General features: G+C 36.0%; 1 protein-coding gene and 1 long non-coding RNA gene across 4 annotated transcripts in view; both read left to right on the top strand.

Moving 5' to 3' along the window:
- Positions 1 to 23,057, top strand: part of LOC100370448 (serine/threonine-protein kinase D3) — a 61,788-nt gene that overhangs the window by 5,164 nt on the left and 33,567 nt on the right. The gene's annotated exons all lie outside the window — the stretch shown is intronic.
- On the top strand, positions 1,422 to 2,457 carry LOC146748252 (uncharacterized). Its single transcript, XR_014931280.1, has 2 exons — positions 1,422 to 1,815; positions 2,143 to 2,457. It is a non-coding gene; the product is annotated as an uncharacterized LOC146748252 (long non-coding RNA).

Raw genomic sequence — 23,057 nt, 5'->3', positions numbered from 1 at the left:
AGAACCCCATATGTACACCTCCATTAGAACCACATATGTACACCTCCACTAGAACCACATATGTACACCTCCATTAGAACAACATGTATACACCTCCACTAGAACCACATATGTACACCTCCATTGGGACCACATATATACACCCCCACTAAAACCACATATGTACACCTCCACTAGAACCACATATGTACACCTCCATTAGAACCACTTATGTACACCTCCATTAGAACCACTTATGTACACCTCCATTAGAACCACATATGTACACCTCCACTAGAACCACACATGTACACCTCCATTAGAACCACATAAGTACACCTCCATTAGAACCACATATGTACACCTCCATTAGAACCATATAAATACACTTCCACTAGAACCACATATGTACACCTCCATTAGAACCACACATGTACACCTCCATTAGAACCACATATGTACATCTCCACTAGAACCACATATGTGCACCTCCATTAGAACAACATGTATACACCTCCACTAGAACCACATATGTATACCTCCACTAGAACCACATATGTACACCTCCATTAGAACCACATATATAAACCTCCATTAGAACCACATGTGTACACCTCCACTAGAACCACATATATACAATTCATTAGCACCACATATGTACACCTCCATTAGAACCACATATATACACCTCCATTAGAACCACATATATACACCTCCATTAGAACCACATATGTCCACCTCCACTAGAACCACATATATACACCTCCATTAGAACCACATATGTCCACCTCCACTAGAACCACATATGTACACCTCCATTAGGACCACATACATACACCCCCACTAGAACCACATATGTATACCTCCACTAGGACCACATATGTACACCTCCATTAGAATCACATATGTACACCTCCATTAGAATCACATATGTACACTTCCATTAGAACCACATATGTACACCTCCATTAGAACCACATGAATACACTTCCACTGGAACCACATATGTACACCTCCATTAGAATCACATATGTACACTTCCATTAGAACCACATATGTACACCTCCATTAGAACCACATGAATACACCCCCACTAGAACCACATATGTATACCTCCACTAGGACCACATATGTACACCTCCATTAGAATCACATATGTACACCTCCATTAGAATCACATATGTACACTTCCATTAGAACCACATATGTACACCTCCATTAGAACCACATGAATACACTTCCACTGGAACCACATATGTACACCTCCATTAGGACCACATATCAGTGTTCTCCCCAAAGCGTTTTAGCGTAGCGGGGCCGCTACTCCATTATTTATGCCGCTACTCTGAGAGATTGCCCGCTACTCTGTGGCATTTCCTGTTACTCTTTCTTTTAGCTTGTTAATACACGTGCGAATCTGTTAGTCAGCGTCATCAGCGTCCGGTACTGTGAGCCAAATCAGGTGTGAATGGAAACATGTCAGTGATTACGCAAAGACAATGGACTAATACAGCTTCGTACTTCGACAATAAACACTTTCGCCCTATTTAATTGGGGTAATAGCGAGTATTTTCTCAGTAGCATATTTGGCTGGAAGAAGCAACGATGTCAAACAGCAGAAATATTACGTTGTGGTTCCGCGTAGAACGCCCTGCTGGGCCCCTGGTTGCGAGCGATAAACCCACCAGCAACGCGGTCACCGGTACCCCTGTCGGCAGTGGTACTAAACGTGTCCAAGATGATGTTACAACGAAAAGTGCAAAAAAATAAACTCTAGATTTGATGCACAATGGACAACAAAATATACGTGGCTGAGAGAAAAATCCGATGGCAAAGGTAAAAAAAGTATTTATTTGTAGCGTTTTACTTGGAAGCGAGTTTTGACCTAGTTTAGTAAATTTTTGTATGGCTTCATTTTTTGCCGATCGTCGAAACATTTTTTTGGAAACGACCTTCTTTCTGGAAGTTCAAAAATTGTTGGCTACGATTTATCAAAGTAACTAATACTAGTATTGTGTTTTGAAATAGTTGGGTAAAGTTTATTGTGGCAATTTTTAAGTTTAGCGACTTTTCAAAATGGCGGCAATTTGTTTATTTTCGTGTTGATCGTGACGATATTTTTGAAATACAAGTATTGATTCGCTCCTATTTCTTATCTTTTAGGAATGCTGTGACACATATGTGAAAAATTCAACTTAAAAACATCCAGAAATAGTTCTTTGGTATGGAATTCTATGCCATGTATAACTATTACGAAATATGCTATCGATAAACACGCACACTCGGAGATGCACAAGAAGGCCATGTCATTTAATAGAAGTGGGAAGCAAAGAAAAATCACGGCGTTCTCAAAAGTTGCAGATCACTGGGCTTCCATGAAAGTCCGAAGAATCAACATTACATAGAAATCACACAGCAGCAGATTCATTTAATCTTCTACATAAATTTGTTAAAAAATAAAGACACATTTTCATCCATGCAAGCCTGTCATTATTGTTTTCTTTATCTTCAGACAAATGCTAATGATATGTAAATTATATGCAAATTAGCCGCCACTCTGATACATTTTTCTGGGGAGAACACTGCATATATACACCCCCACTAGAACCACATATGTACACCTCTGCTAGAACCACATATGTACACCTCTAGAACCACATATGTACACCTCCATTAGAACCACACATGTACACCTCCATTAGAACCACACATGTACACCTCCATTAGAACCACACATGTACACCTCCATTAGAACCACACATGTACACCTCCATTAGAACCACACATGTACACCTCCATTAGAACCACACATGTACACCTCCATTAGAACCACACATGTACACCTCCATTAGAACCACACATGTACACCTCCATTAGAACCACACACGTACACCTCCATTAGAACCACACACGTACACCTCCATTAGAACCACACACGTACACCTCCATTAGAACCACATATGTACACCTCCATTAGAACCACATATATATAATTCATTAGCACCACATATATATAATTCATTAGCACCACATATGTACACCTCCACTAGAACCACATATGTACACCTCCATTAGAACCACATATGTACACCTCCATTAGAACCACATATGTACACCTCCATTAGAACCACATATGTACACCTCCATTAGAACCACATATGTACACCTCCATTAGAACCACATATGTACACCTCCATTAGAGCCACATATGTACACCTCCATTAGAGCCACATATGTACACCTCCATTAGAACCACATATGTACACCTCCATTAGAACCACATATGTACACCTCCATTAGAACCACATATGTACACCTCCATTAGAACCACATATGTACACCTCCATTAGAACCACATATGTACACCTCCACTAGAACCACATATGTACACCTCCACTAGAACCACATATGTACACCTCCACTAGAACCACACATGTACACCTCCACTAGAACCACACATGTACACCTCCACTAGAACCACACATGTACACCTCCACTAGAACCACACATGTACACCTCCACTAGAACCACACATGTACACCTCCACTAGAACCACACATGTACACCTCCATTAGAACCACATATGTACACCTCCATTAGAACCACATATGTACACCTCCATTAGAACCACATATGTACACCTCCATTAGAACCACATATGTACACCTCCATTAGAACCACACATGTACACCTCCACTAGAACCACACATGTACACCTCCACTAGAACCACACATGTACACCTCCACTAGAACCACACATGTACACCTCCACTAGAACCACACATGTACACCTCCACTAGAACCACATATGTACACCTCCACTAGAACCACATATGTACACCTCCATTAGAACCACATATGTACACCTCCATTAGAACCACATATGTACACCTCCATTAGAACCACATACGTACACCTCCATTAGAACCACATATATATAATTCATTAGCACCACATATGTACACCTCCATTAGATTCACATATGTGCACCTCCATTATAACCACATATGTACACCTCCATTAGAACCACATACATGTATGTACACCTCCATTAGAACCACATATGTACACCTCTACTAAAACCACATATGTACACCTCTACTAAAACCACATATGTACACCTCCATTAGAACCACATATGTATACCTCTACTAAAACCACATATGTACACCTCCATTAGAACCACATATATACACCTCCATTAGAACCACATATATACACCTCCATTAGAACCACATATGTACACCTCCATTAGAACCACTTACATGTATGTACACCTCCATTAGAACCACATATGTACACCTCTACTAAAACCACATATGTACACCTCAATTAGATTCACATATGTACACCTCCATTAGAACCACATATGTATACCTCTACTAAAACCACATATGTACACCTCCATTAGAACCACATATATACACCTCCATTAGAACCACATATATACACCTCCATTAGAACCACATATATACACCTCCATTAGAACCACATATGTACACCTCCATTAGAACCACATAATATGTGTACCTCCACTAGAACCACATATGTACACCTCCAGTATAACCACATAAATACACCTCAATTAGAACCATGTAACTGTTTCAAAAGGTGACAAATTTTGTTTGTAATTACCTTGATGAGTACAAGTGTATATGCATATATTAACAAACTTTTTTTACAGTAGAATTATATTTAATACTTGCAGTATTGCCACGCAGTGACTGTTGATATAATGGAGGAAACTGGTCATGATTCAGTTTGCCTCATTACACTCACACAATGCTTGCAAGTCCACATAATTGAATTGTAAGCAAGCCTTCTCTTTACTTAGCATGACTAACAACTCTCATCATTATTTGGTCAGGGACCCTGATAGATTTACTGTCTGCTGCTGACTATTTACACCAGTTGATGTTAATGACCCAGTTCATATTCTCATCTTGGGCTCTTGAGGTCATGTTGACTTTCAGCACAGGAGTTGTATTATTAGATTGGTGGTTAGGAAGGGGGGTCGGGGGGGGGGGGCGTCACTGTTACTAATATGTCAGGTATTCTCATAAAAACAGACCTGGTTAATTCTGTCAGTGATGAGTGTATGCAAACCTTATGTCATATGAAATAGACTGCCCAAAATGGAGCTCCTGCTCTGGTGTAAGTACAGTATGGTTTTAGAAACATGAAACTTAACTAAAAATCATAAATCATCTGCTTGAAGAGATCTGCAGAGAGACTACCTAATAGCCATTTCTGTGTATCAGTTGAACGACATGGATATAAAGGTTTGTAGCGTTGTCATAGTGCAGTTGCAAGTATTGAAAATGAACAACATTTCTTTATGGAATGTACAAACTCCTAATGTTTTACAGTATAGAACACACAGACAAAAATTCGTTTCAAGAGCAGAGATTTATTCACCTAATGAGTACAACTGAAGACAACATAGTTAGACAGATTGGAGAATATTTATATAGCATTTTTTCTATGAGGAGAGAGTATGCTGACTTCTGATTTTTATTTTAAACTATTTTATATCTTAACAGCTTATTGTTATACACTAATAGAATTGATATTTCTAGAGATGCAATATGACTCTCTTTGATCTCTAGCAGCCCTCTAATCCTAAATTGTAAAAATTCATAGCATTTCTTAGACTTGATGGTGGTGATGGTGAATAGGTATAGCATGGGTAATTGTTTTGTTATCTTGGTGGTGCATTTTTAAGAGCATGTACTATGCGTGTAATGGAACATTATGAAGGTTACTGTGAAGTGCGAAGCAATTACCACTGAGAAGGACGTTGCAGCATTAATTAAAAAAAAAAACTTTTTGTACATGTAGCCTCCCAATTGAAACATGCATGCTAACTTTTGGGTACTAGCACAATGGCGGCACAGTTCAACACCAATTCCTGACATGGTGCTATTTTCTGCGGTACCAGTATGTTTCAACTTTATAAATGCACTCTGTGAGCCTTCTGCACTCATGCATATGTATGTAAATGATAGTCTTTGAATTGCTCTAACTTCATTGGTGGGTACTGGAAACACGTTATTTTAATTTTACTTTTAGCATATTTACTTGGTTTTTAATTCAGAGATTTATCAGTGGAACAATGAGTTCTATTGTAGTTTATCATGCTCACCTGAATTTAGCAGATTTCATTTATCAAGGAATTGAGCCAAATTTAAATGCAGTGAATATTTAATTTTATATCTTCATGCACCCACTTTCAGAGCTACCTTATTGTCACAACTGAGATAGAGGATTTGTAAGAATGCATGATGACTCAAATGAAAAGTCTAACATTATACAAATTAGTGCGAGTATTCAAAAGATTTTAGAATATAATCTCATCTGCATATTTACATTTAGATAATTTTATTTGTCATTCTCTCTTTTTTTTTAATCTCTGGAAAAACTGATTGAAGTATGCTTATTAAAAATTAAGAGAAGCTAGAACAAACAAAGTCAGAATGAGCTTTTAAAACACTGATGATTTTAATTCAATATGGCGCATACAATAATCAAATCACAGGAGTTACCAACCAAGCGGTATGTACTCTGCTTGAATTTGACAGAGCCACAAAACATGCTTGTCAGATATGCATGTTTCTACTTCCTTTTCTCTACTATAAGTAATCTGTCATTGATGACATGTCCTCACGAAGCTCATTTTTCAGCTGGCTTTCTGACCAAAAACTTGTGCTCTTGTATTGTACTTTGCTGACCCACCTCAATGTGTCGGTTTATGTGTTGTGGTCACACCATGCACCTGGCATGATCACTGATTCAAAGCATAACTTGTCTGACTTATATGTGTCGGTCTATGTGTCCTGGTCTTACTATACGCCTACCATAAACACTGATACATATAAGCTTTGCCAATCACTTATTTTCTAAAATCCTGTCATCCATGTAAGCAAAATAGTTTCTTTAAAATTTGTTTTGTCTTATTCTTTGGGTTTTTTACTTACTGTATTATTGTTTTAGAGTGTCTCCCACTTCATATTTGAAACACATGTCATTCATTTATGTTTACATCTTTTGTTACTATCACCACCATATTGTTCGAAACACCAAAACAACAACATTGCCAGCTAAGTTGCTGACTTGCTGCAATACATGACTAAAGATCATAACATGATTATAACTAGTTAGTTCAAACCGTTTTTATGAAGGTGTGCCGTTTCAGTAAATACGCATACTTATGAGCATTATGAGACACACGGGACATACAGCGACTGTCCTGACATTTCAGACTGGAAGTACATACCGAGTACATTTTGTTTGAATGACTTTACCGTTTACCATTTATTATTTAACCATTAACATGGGTGAATGGAATAAATCGAAAGGCAATTTATTGATATTAAATGCGTCAGAGTCCCCAACTACTAGTATTAGTTAAGGTTGGTTCGACCCAACTTGTTCTATTCGTGTAACGATCGCCAGGCACGCATAGAAAACCATTCAGCAACTTAGCTGGCAATATTGTTGTTTTAATGTACGGAACAACATGGCAGTGACAGTAAAATGGTCTAAATGGCCCTGTTCCTCCCTCTCCAATATAAAGAGTGCAAGAAACTACACTTCTATTATATAATTGTCTGTTTCAGTTTTATTTTTTTCAAAGTCCTGTTACTTGTTGAAAATTTATTCATGTTTCTGTTGTACATGTATGTACATGTGTAGATTACTGCGATTGAGATACCTGCTTCTAAACCTGTAATGCTTTTATGCACACCGACCCAGTTTAGCCATCAAAGAAGTAGTTCACTTTCATTATTTACCAAACACAAGTGCTTCTTTGTATACACAATTCCAAGAATTGATAACTTCAGAAGTGAGGAAATGGAAAGTATGTTTTTGAATACACAGGAATTTCCTGCCGAATTCAAATACTGATTGAAATGACTTACAGTGTGTGTTCATAGTGTTGTTCTGTCATAACAATATTGCATGCCGTCATGAGCTGGTAGTATCTAAAGAATGAAGTACCCGCTAATTATTCCGCGACAATGTTCATCAGATAAAAAAATTCATTGACTAAAAGTCAATTTCATTCCATTGAATGCATGCACAGATTGATATTTGTTGATTTTAACGAAAAGTTGTATATTTCAAGCATATTTACATGAAGGGAACACGTGAAGTTTTTCTGTTCTTCACAAAAGGGAGTCTTTGCAGTTACCCTGTCTGTATGTCTGTATGTATGTACATGTATGTATGTTACTTTTTTTGTTCCACAGTTATCTCAAGAATCACTAATCAAATTTTGGTGAAACTTGGTACATCGATGCTCTGGGATAATGCGCAGAGTTGATTAGGTTTTGGTAAAAATCTATGAATATTAATTACCTAATTTGCATGATAATTAGCTGATTTTTAGCTGTTCCAAGACTGTTCCACTGATATCTGAAGAACCACTCATTGGATTATGATGAAATTTGACACATGGATGCTCTGATCTCGTGCGCAGATTTGATTAGTTTTGGGTAAAAATCTATGAATATTAATTACCTAATTTGCATGATAATTAACTGATTTTAAGCTGTTCTATGACTGTTCCACTGATTTTTGAAGAACCACTCGTTGGATTTCAATGAAACTTGGCACATAGATGCTCTGAACTAATGCGCAGATTTGATTAGTTTTGGGTAAAATCTGTTAATATTATTAATTACCTAATTTACATAATGATTAATCAATTTTCGGCTTTTCCACTCAAGTATCTTATCTCAAGTACTAATCATAACATTTCAATAAAACTTGGTACATAGGTGTCATATGACACTGCACAGACCTGATAGTTTTTAGGGTAATATCAGTACATATTAATTACCTAATTTGCATAATTAATTAATTTTCAGCTTTTGATATGTCGAGTAGTAATGATCACGTTTCAATGAAACTTGGTACATAGTTACTTGAGGACTGTGCAGAGACCTAATTAGTTTTTGGTAAATATTTGTGCATATTAATCACCTTATTAGCATAATTAGTTAATTTTCAGCTTTTCACCTGATATCTCAAGTACTAATCATCACATTTCAATGAGACTTGTGACATAGATATTCTAGGACTATGCAGAGACCTGATTAATTTTGGGATAAATAATTGTGCCTATTAATTACCTAATTTGCATAATTAGTTAATTTTTTGCTGTTCTATGGCTGTTGCACTGATGTCTAAAAACCACTCATTGGATTTCAATGAAACTTTTAAAGAGTACTCATCACATTTCAATGAACCTAAGACGATGCACCATATTAGTTTTTGGTAAATATTTATGCTTCTTAATCACCTAATTAACATAATTAATTAATACTGATATCTCAAGTATTGATCATCACATTTGAATAAAACTTGGTACATAAATGCTCTAGGACAATGGACAGCCTGATTAATTTTGGGTTAAAATCTGTTCATATTAATTCTCTAATTAGCATAATAATTAATATTTTTTTGGTTCTAATCACATTTCAATGAAACTTGGTACATTGTGCAGACCTTATTAGTTTTACACTTAAATCTGTTCATATTAGTTACCTTATTTGCATAATTAGTTTTCAGCTTTTCCATCAATATCTCAAGTATAAGTAATTTTGAATTAATTTTTAATGTGTCTCCAAAACTCTCAGCACACGGGAGTTCTTTCTAAGCTTTCTTTGATTATTCTTTTTTTGGGGGTTTCTCGAAAACATAAAATGCAATTTAATGTACAGCTAATTTGCATAACAGTTGTGGGTGTTCTTTTGACTCATAACGATAACAAGTTGAAGTAGGGAATTGCAGAATCATTTTGTTGAAAACATTGTACTTGTGTTAATATATGTATGTCAATCACAATTATTTTATATCAATCCATCATTTAGTGAGAAGAATTGCATAATTCTGATTACAATGTCTGCTTGTAATACACATGTTGGGTTAACAGACTTGTTTTTTAGCTCCGCTGTCGACTTTGTCGAGCGGAGCTTATCATATGAGTGATTGTCCGTCGTCGTCCGTCGTCGTCGTCGTCGTCCGTCGTCGTCGTCCGTGTCAATGTTTTACTTTTTCGACTTCTTCTTGAAAACTACAAGCCTGAATGCTTTGATACTTGGTGTATATGTACCTTGGGTAGACCTCTCTTAGGTTTGTTCATTTCATGTTGATATCTTCAATTCTCTAATTTTGGTGAATATTTTTGTCATTTTTGGTAAAAAGTGATATTTTCGACTTCTTGTTAAAAACCGCAAGTGCAAATGCTTTGATAATACATATATAGGTACTACATGTGGACCTCTCTCAGATTTGTTCATTTTGTAATGATATCTTTAATTCTCTAATTTTGGTGAATATTTTTGTCATTTTTGGTAAAAAGTGATATTTTCGACTTCTTGTTAAAAACCGCAAGTCCAATTGCTTTGATACTACATATATAGGTACTACATGTGGACCTCTCTCAGATTTGTTCATTTCGTGATGATATCTTCAATTCTCTAATTTTGGTGAATATTTTTGTCATTTTTGGTAAAAAGTGATATTTTCGACTTCTTGTTAAAAACCGCAAGTCCGATTGCTTTGATATTACATATATAGATACTACATGTGGACCTCTCTCAGATTTGTTTATTTTGTGATGATATCTTCAATTCTCTAATTTTGGTGAATATTTTTGTAATTTTTGGTAAAAAGTGATATTTTCGACTTCTTGTTAAAAACCAATAGGTTAATTGCTTTGATATTACATATATAGATACTACATGTAGACCTTTCTCAGATTTATTCATTTTGTGATGATATCTTCAGTTCTCTAATTTTGGTGAATATTTTTGTCATTTTTGGTAAAAAGTGATATTTTCGACTTCTTGTTGAAAACTGTAAGTCCGATTGCTTTGATATTACATATATAGGTACTACATGTGGACCTCTCTCAGATTTGTTCGTTTTGTGATGATATCTTCAATTCTCTAATTAATTTATTTTGGTGAATATTTTTGTAATTTTTTGGTAAAAAGTGATATTTTCGACTTCTTGTTAAAAACTGTAAGTCTGATTGCTTTGATATTATTCATATTGTTCATTTTCTAATCATGTCTTCAGTTCTTTAATTGAAATGTGCATTGCTAACAGCGGAGCTATCTCAGCCGATAGGCTGCTTGTTTGTTAATTTATTCAAAAGACTGACTGCAGGCTGAATGCACAACGCATATGTTGTGTTTTGGCAACAAGCCGTGTATATGTTTTAAATCAAGTTATTGTAATATTTATATTAATAATATGATAACAAAAACTTGCAATGGAATGGGGTCTAATGTATGATTCATGAATCTACACAGTCTTAACATTAGCTATGCCAAGTATTTGTAGCTTTTCATTGACAAAAAAAAGTGTAAATCTGTATACCTTTTTTTTTTCACTATTAAGAGTAGATCTGGAGTGGAAGCACATGTAAACGAACAGTATTTTTTACTGGATCATTAACAATCTGATTTATTTTGACCTGTTAGTTACTTAAGCAAATATGGTATTTGATGCAATGATATATTCAGTTATTCATGGTGTGTGTGTTTTTTTTTATATACTTGAATACCTCTAACAGTGTGTGAGTTATTGTTTGGGTCAAATTATATATTCTCTTTTTGTGTTAAATTAAACTTTCATCAGGTCCGACAGTCTGTGTTGTAAAATTGAGTGCGTTTAGGATAATATCCTGAATAATATCCTGAAACAGTGATGACTCCGAAAGTAACTATATATTTCTTTATCACAAGAGGGTAAACTACCGATAATCTGTGTTAATTGCTCTGATAGAGCAAATATAATATATATCCACCTCTAATGGAGATGTGCTTCTAATAGAACAAATCTGAATTTCAAAGATGTGCATTTATGTGTTAATTTATTATACAAAAAAATAATAGAATGACTTTACACAAGTGATGTTAATGACGATGCAGTTCACATGTTATGGCTAAACATTAGGGCCATATATACAATTGGTGGGCTTATAAAATACCATGCTACATGTCTTTCGATGTGTTGATGCTTTTGCTTCACAGAATTACAACACTACATTTATTTTAACACCAATCTTTATATGTTTTTTTTTTAGGAATTAACTTGCTCTTACTATTAAGAATAGTATTGTCTCACCAATAAATCCATCAAATATGCATATTGATTAATGATCACCAATTTTGTGATTTGATCTCTACTTAAGCAGATTTTAATTGTTACATAACATGATGTAGTAAAACGACAAATCAACTGACTGAGTACCACCTTGTAGTGGAATCCACGTTAATGATATATTCAGGGTTCAAGTACCTACATTCCAGAGCTACCATTATTGCACCATGGACTTCCTTTAGATAGAAAGTACATTTTGTACCATATTTGCACTGGTTGTACTGTATCTCTGATGTGCACATACCGGTATCATATTTGTTCTATTAGAAGTACATCTCCATTAAAGGTGGACATAGTGTATTTGCTCTATTAGAAGCACATCTCCATTAGAGATGGACATACTGTATTTGTTATATTAGAAGCATATCTGCAATAGAGGTGGACAATACTGTATTTGCTCCATTAGACATATATCTTCATTAGAGATGGACATACTGTACTTGTTCTATTAGAAGCACATCTCCATTAGAGATGGAAATACTGTATTTGCTTCATTAGAAGTACATCTCCAATAGAGGTGGACATACTGTATTTGCTCCATTAGAAGTACATCTCCAATAGAGGTGTGAACATACATTATATTTAGTCCCTGTTCGGACGCAGTCTGGAAACGGGGACTTATGTTTTGACCTCTGTGCTTCTGTGCGTGTGTCCGGACCTGTATCTTAGAAATGCCTGGAGCAATCACAATCAAACTTCACACATACATCATATATGACACTATACATATGCACATCAATTTGTTTCACGATCTGATTCAAGATGGCCGAATGGCAGCCATTTTTGTACTGAAAAATCATCAAAATTAATTAAGCATTTCTCGGCTGTTTACAGATGGATTTTGTTCAAACTTGGTATATACATTGGACATTATAGGACCTTGATGCACGTCATTTTATTTTTTTGATTGGATTCACAATGGCTGACTGGCGGCCATTTTGTTTTAATGAATGGGCTTCTAGACCCATATCTGACTTGCTTTGACTGATTATGTTCAAATTTTGTAATATTCATTATACATCATGTCATAGATATACAGATATATTGGTTTGACAATCCTATTCAAATTGGCCGATTGGTGGCCATTTTTGTGGTAAAAAAATCATAAAATATCAAGCATTTCTGGATGGATTTCGTTCAAACTTATAACATACATTAGACATTACGAGTTCCTGATGCACGTCATTTTATTTTTCAGATCTGATTCAAAATGGCTGACTGGCGGCCATTTTGTTTTAATGAATGGGCAGGAATGCATTGTTTTTTGGTTACATATTTACTAAATTTTGAGTCAATTCAAACTGTGGCCATTTCACAATCAGTGAAAATCATCACTGGACATGGGTGAAACGCGCTATGTGCTCAAAAATTGAGGTTAGGAGAATGACATCTCAAATATATGCGACTTTTTATCAACATCTAAAACTACATGTACATTCACCAAAATTATTAATATTAATATAATTCCTAATAATAATAATTCAAGAAATAGTAACCACCATCTCGAAATATTGGCTTATTCTGTGTTACTCTGCTATGATGCAAACTGTTCAATCTGCTTGTGTGTTTACTGTTTGTCTTATATCTGCTTTTCAAATAATGTCTGTCTGTCGTCTGTATGTTCATATATAGTGTTGTGTTAACTCTTGGTTTTATATCTGCTTTTCAAATAAGGTCTTCCTATGTGTCTGTATGTCCATATTGTGTGTACTGTTAACTGTTTGTCTTACATCTGCTTTTCAAATAAGGTCTGTCTATCGTATGTATGTTCATATATAGTGTTGTGTTAACTCTTGGTTTTATAACTGCTTTTCAAATAAGGTCTTCCTGTGTGTCTGTATGTCCATATTTTGTGTATTGTTAACTGTTTGTCTTGCATCTGCTTTTCAAATAAGGTCTGTCTATCGTATGTATATTCATATTTAGTGTTGTGTTAACTCTTGGTTTTATAACTGCTTTTCAAATAAGGTCTTCCTGTGTGTCTGTATGTCCATATTTTGTGTATTGTTAACTGTTTGTCTTGCAACTGCTTTTCAAATAACGTCCATATAGTGTGTTGGTCCTATCGGTACATCTGCTTTTCAGATAAAGGTATGTCTGTATGTCCATATATATTTGTGTCCTTCATTTGCTTTTCAAGTACTTTACAGTAATAATCCACTGTATAGATGCTCTAGCTTCATTGAACTTATCGGATCCAAAATATTATAGTCATGTCTCATTTCTTACATGGAGTTTATGCATTTTGTCACATATGTAAACATGACATGGGTTAAGTCTAACCTTTTTATAATTATTTGAAAATTGCAGTTTAATGTGCTGCTCTCGCTAGTGTCAGCCAGGTTCAGTTGAACAGACTCTGGATCTCTGGATCCACAGTTACAAATCACAACCAAGGTTCTGCCAAAGTTGCATTCTCATAGAAACATGAATGTCAGCTATGCGGTGGTTTTGACTTCCCAAATTTGTTGGACTCTTGATCCAACAAAATGTCTAGTACTTTCCAGTGTTCAAATTCTAATGTTTAATCGGTTTACTCAATATTGAATATTTTTACCAAAAATCAACAAAATTGCAAATTAGACAGAGACTGTTCTTCATAAGGCCAAAAAAACACAACTTATGTTGCCCTCAAGTCGGAAAATTAAAAAAAAATTGGGTCGGTCAGTCGGTCAGATTTTTTTTTAAACTTAAACACAAAAGTGTTTCTTTCAGTCTTTTGTATTTAAATACAGATCAACCTGAGGTTCAAAGTCACCACTTATTCCCCCAGACTCTGGGGATCAAACAACGGATCGTTAATTTTTAGAGGAAACACTTTTTTACTGCTTAAAATGGTGAGTTTTTAATATTTGGGCTTATTAAAGAACAACAAAAAAGAACACTACCCGATTTTTCATATTTTTCGGTTGGCCACTGAGGGCAACAAAACAATTTTTTTTTTTTGGCCTAATACCCGGTATTAGTAAAATTACAGACAAAAAGACTTGCGCAATGTGCTCGTAATAACTATATTAAACTCCTGTGTTGGAATATTGTAATTTAGACGATACTTTTTGCATAAACACAACAAAGAGAAGAATGAATGATTTATTTAAAATGGTTTTGTCGGGGAAACCGCGATACCACAAGATGTTGCAGAATAAGCTGTACTATATTTGCAATTGAAAGTACTGGTATTACGCTGTGGAATGATTTATTGTCTTCATGATATACTGCCTGCATCTGTTATCTAGAACATCGCTGACTATATCTGGAACACAACCACACCACAGTTTACTCAACCTTTTCCTATACCACTGTATCTCAATATATTGTGCTACAAAAAAAAAAAAAACATTCAATAGTTTTAAATGTTTAGCTGCAATATTCAGTTTAAATATTTTGTTTTATTGTGAATAATATTAAGTTTAGTCCTTTTGCAAATGGTTTAAATCCATCTTGTGTTTCTAGTTATTAGACTCACGATCTCTTTATACATGCTGAAATGGTCTTGAAATGAAAAATTACGAAAGCACTAAAAATATAATTAGACCTCATTGTCAGTTAGACAATAATTATACTCGGGAACAAGATGTGTTTTTTTTTTAAAACTTCAAACATTGAGTGGTTGTTACAGTAGCAGATGTTCAAGCACAGTCGACAATTTCTTAGAAACTGATATTGCTCCCAACCTGTTATGTGCTCAAAAGAAAGGAAATAATAATCAAGGATTTGGCATCAGGCTACTACATAACCCAGACATCTGGTTTTGCTGATTATTCGCTTAGTTATACGATTAATGGGAGTAACATCTGCCAGTAATTGTTAAGCCTGGCCAAGCCTCTTTCAGGCACAAACTCTGTATACAAATGTTGTGTGTTCTGGTGCCTCATTTTATTACTATAATAATGGCAAATATTCAAAATTTACAGCAATGTTTGATGTGTCATGCAAGCAGTGTGCAATTTGGTATGTAGACTAGATTTGATAGTCTAGAGAAAAAAAACAAAACATTAGAGTAATACCTTAGGCTGAGAAAAAAAAAATCTCTGTTTCTCGTTTCTGCGCGCATCATTTTGAACTATGCACCTCGGACATTTTTATTTTCTTCTAAAGCGTTTCAAAATGCACTTGTACTCGCATTTGTTTCAAATTTTCCCAATTTTAGCTCAGTATACAGAAAAAACAAAACAAAAACAAAAACACCTCGCCGCCTCATTTAAAAATTTCCATGAAACGAGAAACAGAATTTTTTTTTTCCTGGCCTTACCGACTCTACCAAATGTTGGCATTTAATTTTTAAGCAGGAGAAGTCAGACTAATATATTTATCATACCATGAAAATATATTTTTTTCGCATAAATAATATTTTGATAAGATTGGAGCAATTACAATAAATCCATTTGTGAGTTTCATTGAATAACATTCACTCAGAAACAAAGTTGTACTGTTAATGTGTTTCAGAAACGTATGTCATATGTACTTGTTACACTGCTTTGTAAAGCATTTGTCAAGCCATAATTTCCTTGTAGGGCTACATTTATTTTTTCAAGACTAAAATGTCAAGAAAGCATCTAAGTTTTGGTTTAAGGTTTCAATTTATGAAAGTCCACACAACAACAGGCAGGGTTGTGGATTCACTTGTGCCACAGCACAGTAAATTACTCGTAACTCTCTATGATTTTTACTATTAGGTGTTTATGTCTTTAAAACCTTTATATTGGCATATATTTTATACCATATTATATTCCTAAGTGATCTTGTATTTGGTTTTTCCAAAGTACAATTGGCAATATGTGATCAGAATGTCAAACTGCTGGTGAAAAGGTAATAGAGAGAGGTGTTGAAAATGCTGTCTATCTTTGCAAAATTTAATAAGCACCTTCATGTAGCAGCTAATATGTAGGTTTCTTTGTTTCATTCATTCAAAAACACAACCACGTGCTGGAGTTTTATCTAAGAATTGTTTAGTATGGTGTTATGTACTAAGTTTAGCTTTTGACATAAATTGCTTCTACGCTTAACAAAACGCCACATTGACAGTACTGATACAAAGCTTGGTATAGGTACTGAGATTGGTAGTCCACATTGATAGTACTGATACAAAGCTTGGTATAGGTACTGAGATTGGTAGACCACATTGACAGTACTGATACAAAGCTTGGTATAGGTACTGAGATTGGTAGTCCACATTGACAGTACTGATACAAAGCTTGGTATAGGTACTGAGATTGGTAGTCCACATTGATAGTACTGATACAAAGCTTGGTATAGGTACTGAGATTGGTAGTCCACATTGACAGTACTGATACAAAGCTTGGTATAGGTACTGAGATTGGTAGTCCACATTGATAGTACTGATACAAAGCTTGGTATAGGTACTGAGATTGGTAGTCCACATTGACAGTACTGATACAAAGCTTGGTATAGGTACTGAGATTGGTAGTCCACATTGATAGTACTGATACAAAGCTTGGTATAGGTACTGAGATTGGTAGTCCACATTGACAGTACTGATACAAAGCTTGGTATAGGTACTGAGATTGGTACTACACATTGATAGTACTGATACAAAGCTTGGTATAGGTACTGAGATTGGTACTACACATTGACACTACTGATACAAAGCTTGGTATAGGTACTGAGATTGGTACTACACATTGACAGTACTGATACAAAGCTTGGTATAGGTACTGAGATTGGTAGTCCACATTGACAGTACTGATACAAAGCTTGGTATAGGTACTGAGATTGGTAGTCCACATTGACAGCACTGATACAAAGCTTGGTATAAGTACTGAGATTGGTACTACACATTGACAGTACTGATACAAAGCTTGGTATAGGTACTGAGATTGGTACTACACATTGATAGTACTGATACAAAGCTTGGTATAGGTACTGAGATTGGTACTACACATTGACACTACTGATACAAAGCTTGGTATAGGTACTGAGATTGGTAGTCCACATTGATAGTACTGATACAAAGCTTGGTATAGGTACTGAGATTGGTACTACACATTGACACTACTGATACAAAGCTTGGTATAGGTACTGAGATTGGTAGTCCACATTGATAGTACTGATACAAAGCTTGGTATAGGTACTGAGATTGGTACTACACATTGATAGTACTGATACAAAGCTTGGTATATGTACTGAGATTGGTAGTCCACATTGACAGTACTGATACAAAGCTTGGTATAGGTACTGAGATTGGTAGTCCACATTGACAGTACTGATACAAAGCTTGGTATAGGTACTGAGATTGGTAGTCCACATTGACAGCACTGATACAAAGCTTGGTATAAGTACTGAGATTGGTACTACACATTGACACTACTGATACAAAGCTTGGTATAGGTACTGAGATTGGTACTACACATTGACAGTACTGATACAAAGCTTGGTATAGGTACTGAGATTGGTACTACACATTGATAGTACTGATACAAAGCTTGGTATAAGTACTGAGATTGGTACTACACATTGACAGTACTGATACAAAGCTTGGTATAGGTACTGAGATTGGTAGTCCACATTGACAGCACTGATACAAAGCTTGGTATAGGTACTGAGATTGGTAGTCCACATTGACAGTACTGATACAAAGCTTGGTGTAGGTACTGAGATTGGTAGTCCACATTGACAGTACTGATACAAAGCTTGGTATAGGTACTGAGATTGGTAGTCCACATTGACAGTACTGATACAAAGCTTGGTATAGGTACTGAGATTGGTAGTCCACATTGACAGTACTGATACAAAGCTTGGTATAGGTACTGAGATTGGTAGTCCACATTGACAGTACTGATACAAAGCTTGGTATAGGTACTGAGATTGGTAGTCCACATTGACAGTACTGATACAAAGCTTGGTGTAGGTACTGAGATTGGTAGTCCACATTGACAGTACTGATACAAAGCTTGGTATAGGTACTGAGATTGGTAGTCCACATTGATAGTACTGATACAAAGCTTGGTATAGGTACTGAGATTGGTACTACACATTGACAGTACTGATACAAAGCTTGGTATAGGTACTGAGATTGGTATTACACATTGATAGTACTGATACAAAGCTTGGTATATGTACTGAGATTGGTAGTCCACATTGATAGTACTGATACAAAGCTTGGTATAGGTACTGAGATTGGTATTACACATTGATAGTACTGATACAAAGCTTGGTATAGGTACTGAGATTGGTAGTCCACATTGACAGTACTGATACAAAGCTTGGTATAGGTACTGAGATTGGTAGTCCACATTGATAGTACTGATACAAAGCTTGGTATAGGTACTGAGATTGGTATTACACATTGATAGTACTGATACAAAGCTTGGTATAGGTACTGAGATTGGTAGTCCACATTGACAGTACTGATACAAAGCTTGGTGTAGGTACTGAGATTGGTAGTCCACATTGATAGTACTGATACAAAGCTTGGTATAGGTACTGAGATTGGTAGTCCACATTGATAGTACTGATACAAAGCTTGGTATAGGTACTGAGATTGGTAGTCCACATTGACAGTACTGATACAAAGCTTGGTATAGGTACTGAGATTGGTAGTCCACATTGACAGTACTGATACAAAGCTTGGTATAAGTACTGAGATTGGTATTACACATTGACAGTACTGATACAAAGCTTGGTATAGGTACTGAGATTGGTAGTCCACATTGATAGTACTGATACAAAGCTTGGTATAGGTACTGAGATTGGTAGTCCACATTGATAGTACTGATACAAAGCTTGGTATAGGTACTGAGATTGGTAGTCCACATTGACAGTACTGATACAAAGCTTGGTGTAGGTACTGAGATTGGTAGTCCACATTGATAGTACTGATACAAAGCTTGGTATAGGTACTGAGATTGGTAGTCCACATTGATAGTACTGATACAAAGCTTGGTATAGGTACTGAGATTGGTAGTCCACATTGACAGTACTGATACAAAGCTTGGTATAGGTACTGAGATAGGTACTACACATTGACAGTACTGATACAAAGCTTGGTATAGGTACTGAGATTGGTACTACACATTGACAGTACTGATACAAAGCTTGGTATAGGTACTGAGATTGGTAGTCCACATTGACAGTACTGATACAAAGCTTGGTATAGGTACTGAGATTGGTAGTCCACATTGATAGTACTGATACAAAGCTTGGTATAGGTACTGAGATTGGTACTACACATTGACAGTACTGATACAAAGCTTGGTATAGGTACTGAGATTGGTAGTCCACATTGACAGTACTGATACAAAGCTTGGTATAGGTACTGAGATTGGTACTACACATTGATAGTACTGATACAAAGCTTGGTATAGGTACTGAGATTGGTAGTCCACATTGATAGTACTGATACAAAGCTTGGTATAGGTACTGAGATTGGTAGTCCACATTGATAGTACTGATACAAAGCTTGGTATAGGTACTGAGATTGGTAGTCCACATTGACAGTACTGATACAAAGCTTGGTATAGGTACTGAGATTGGTAGTCCACATTGACAGTACTGATACAAAGCTTGGTATAGGTACTGAGATAGGTAGTCCACATTGACAGTACTGATACAAAGCTTGGTATAGGTACTGAGATTGGTAGTCCACATTGACAGTACTGATACAAAGCTTGGTATATGTACTGAGATTGGTAGTCCACATTGATAGTACTGATACAAAGCTTGGTATAGGTACTGAGATTGGTAGTCCACATTGACAGTACTGATACAAAGCTTGGTATAGGTACTGAGATTGGTAGTCCACATTGACAGTACTGATACAAAGCTTGGTATAGGTACTGAGATTGGTAGTCCACATTGACAGTACTCATACAAAGCTTGGTATAGGTACTGAGATAGGTACTACACATTGACAGTACTGATACAAAGCTTGGTGTAGGTACTGAGATTGGTAGTCCACATTGATAGTACTCATACAAAGCTTGGTATAGGTACTGAGATTGGTAGTCCACATTGACAGTACTGATACAAAGCTTGGTATAGGTACTGAGATTGGTAGTCCACATTGATAGTATATGTACTGAGATTGGTAGTCCACATTGACACTACTGATACAAAGCTTGGTATAGGTACTGAGATTGGTAGTCCACATTGACAGTACTGATACAAAGCTTGGTATAGGTACTGAGATTGGTACTACACATTGACAGTACTGATACAAAGCTTGGTATAGGTACTGAGATTGGTACTACACATTGATAGTACTGATACAAAGCTTGGTATAGGTACTGAGATTGGTAGTCCACATTGACAGCACTGATACAAAGCTTGGTATAGGTACTGAGATTGGTAGTCCACATTGACAGTACTGATACAAAGCTTGGTGTAGGTACTGAGATTGGTAGTCCACATTGACACTACTGATACAAAGCTTGGTATAGGTACTGAGATTGGTAGTCCACATTGACAGTACTGATACAAAGCTTGGTATAGGTACTGAGATTGGTAGTCCACATTGACAGTACTGATACAAAGCTTGGTATAGGTACTGAGATTGGTAGTCCACATTGACAGTACTGATACAAAGCTTGGTATAGGTACTGAGATTGGTAGTCCACATTGACAGTACTGATACAAAGCTTGGTATAGGTACTGAGATTGGTAGTCCACATTGACAGTACTGATACAAAGCTTGGTGTAGGTACTGAGATTGGTAGTCCACATTGACACTACTGATACAAAGCTTGGTATAGGTACTGAGATTGGTAGTCCACATTGACAGTACTGATACAAAGCTTGGTATAGGTACTGAGATTGGTAGTCCACATTGACAGTACTGATACAAAGCTTGGTGTAGGTACTGAGATTGGTAGTCCACATTGACACTACTGATACAAAGCTTGGTATAGGTACTGAGATTGGTAGTCCACATTGACAGTACTGATACAAAGCTTGGTGTAGGTACTGAGATTGGTACTACACATTGATAGTACTGATACAAAGCTTGGTATATGTACTGAGATTGGTAGTCCACATTGACAGTACTGATACAAAGCTTGGTATAGGTACTGAGATTGGTAGTCCACATTGATAGTACTGATACAAAGCTTGGTGTAGGTACTGATATTGGTACTACACATTGATAGTACTGATACAAAGCTTGGTATAGGTACTGAGATTGGTAGTCCACATTGACAGTACTGATACAAAGCTTGGTATAGGTACTGAGATTGGTACTACACATTGATAGTACTGATACAAAGCTTGGTATAGGTACTGAGATTGGTAGTCCACATTGATAGTACTGATACAAAGCTTGGTATAGGTACTGAGATTGGTAGTCCACATTGACAGTACTGATACAAAGCTTGGTATAGGTACTGAGATTGGTAGTCCACATTGACAGTACTGATACAAAGCTTGGTATAGGTACTGAGATTGGTACTACACATTGATAGTACTGGTACAAAGCTTGGTATAGGTACTGAGATTGGTACTACACATTGATAGTACTGATAGCAATTTTTTGCGCTCACAAGTCGGAGAGCGCGATAAATTATGCTAAAAAAAATAAAATGTTATTTTTATTTCATTTTCGGCTCCTGTTCATTCGACGGGTTTGAGAAACAAGGGATAATAAAAGTCTGGCCTAAGGTATGATCCATTCATTGATGTTATTTCCGACAGATACTGGTACTGTTTATACTACATGCACTATGAGTCATCGTAATATTACGTAGTTTCATAACACTCCGCCCACCTTTTAAAGTTGTCCTGTAACATTTAATGCACACCATATCTACTTACAACTTTATATTTTAACTGATTCTGTCAATGTCAACAGTCTGCATTCGTATCTGCTAAAGGTCACGAATCCTTTTATTATCGCTGGGTTTTATTGTTCTATAACAGCAATAATGTCCAATGTTGAACATATTTTT

The sequence above is a fragment of the Saccoglossus kowalevskii genome, chromosome 2, assembly GCF_978046115.1.
Source record: "Saccoglossus kowalevskii chromosome 2, keSacKowa6.1, whole genome shotgun sequence".
Taxonomy (NCBI): Eukaryota; Metazoa; Hemichordata; class Enteropneusta; family Harrimaniidae; genus Saccoglossus; species Saccoglossus kowalevskii.
Note: the sequence above shows the minus strand (reverse complement) of the source record. Positions and strands in the feature narration are given on the sequence as shown.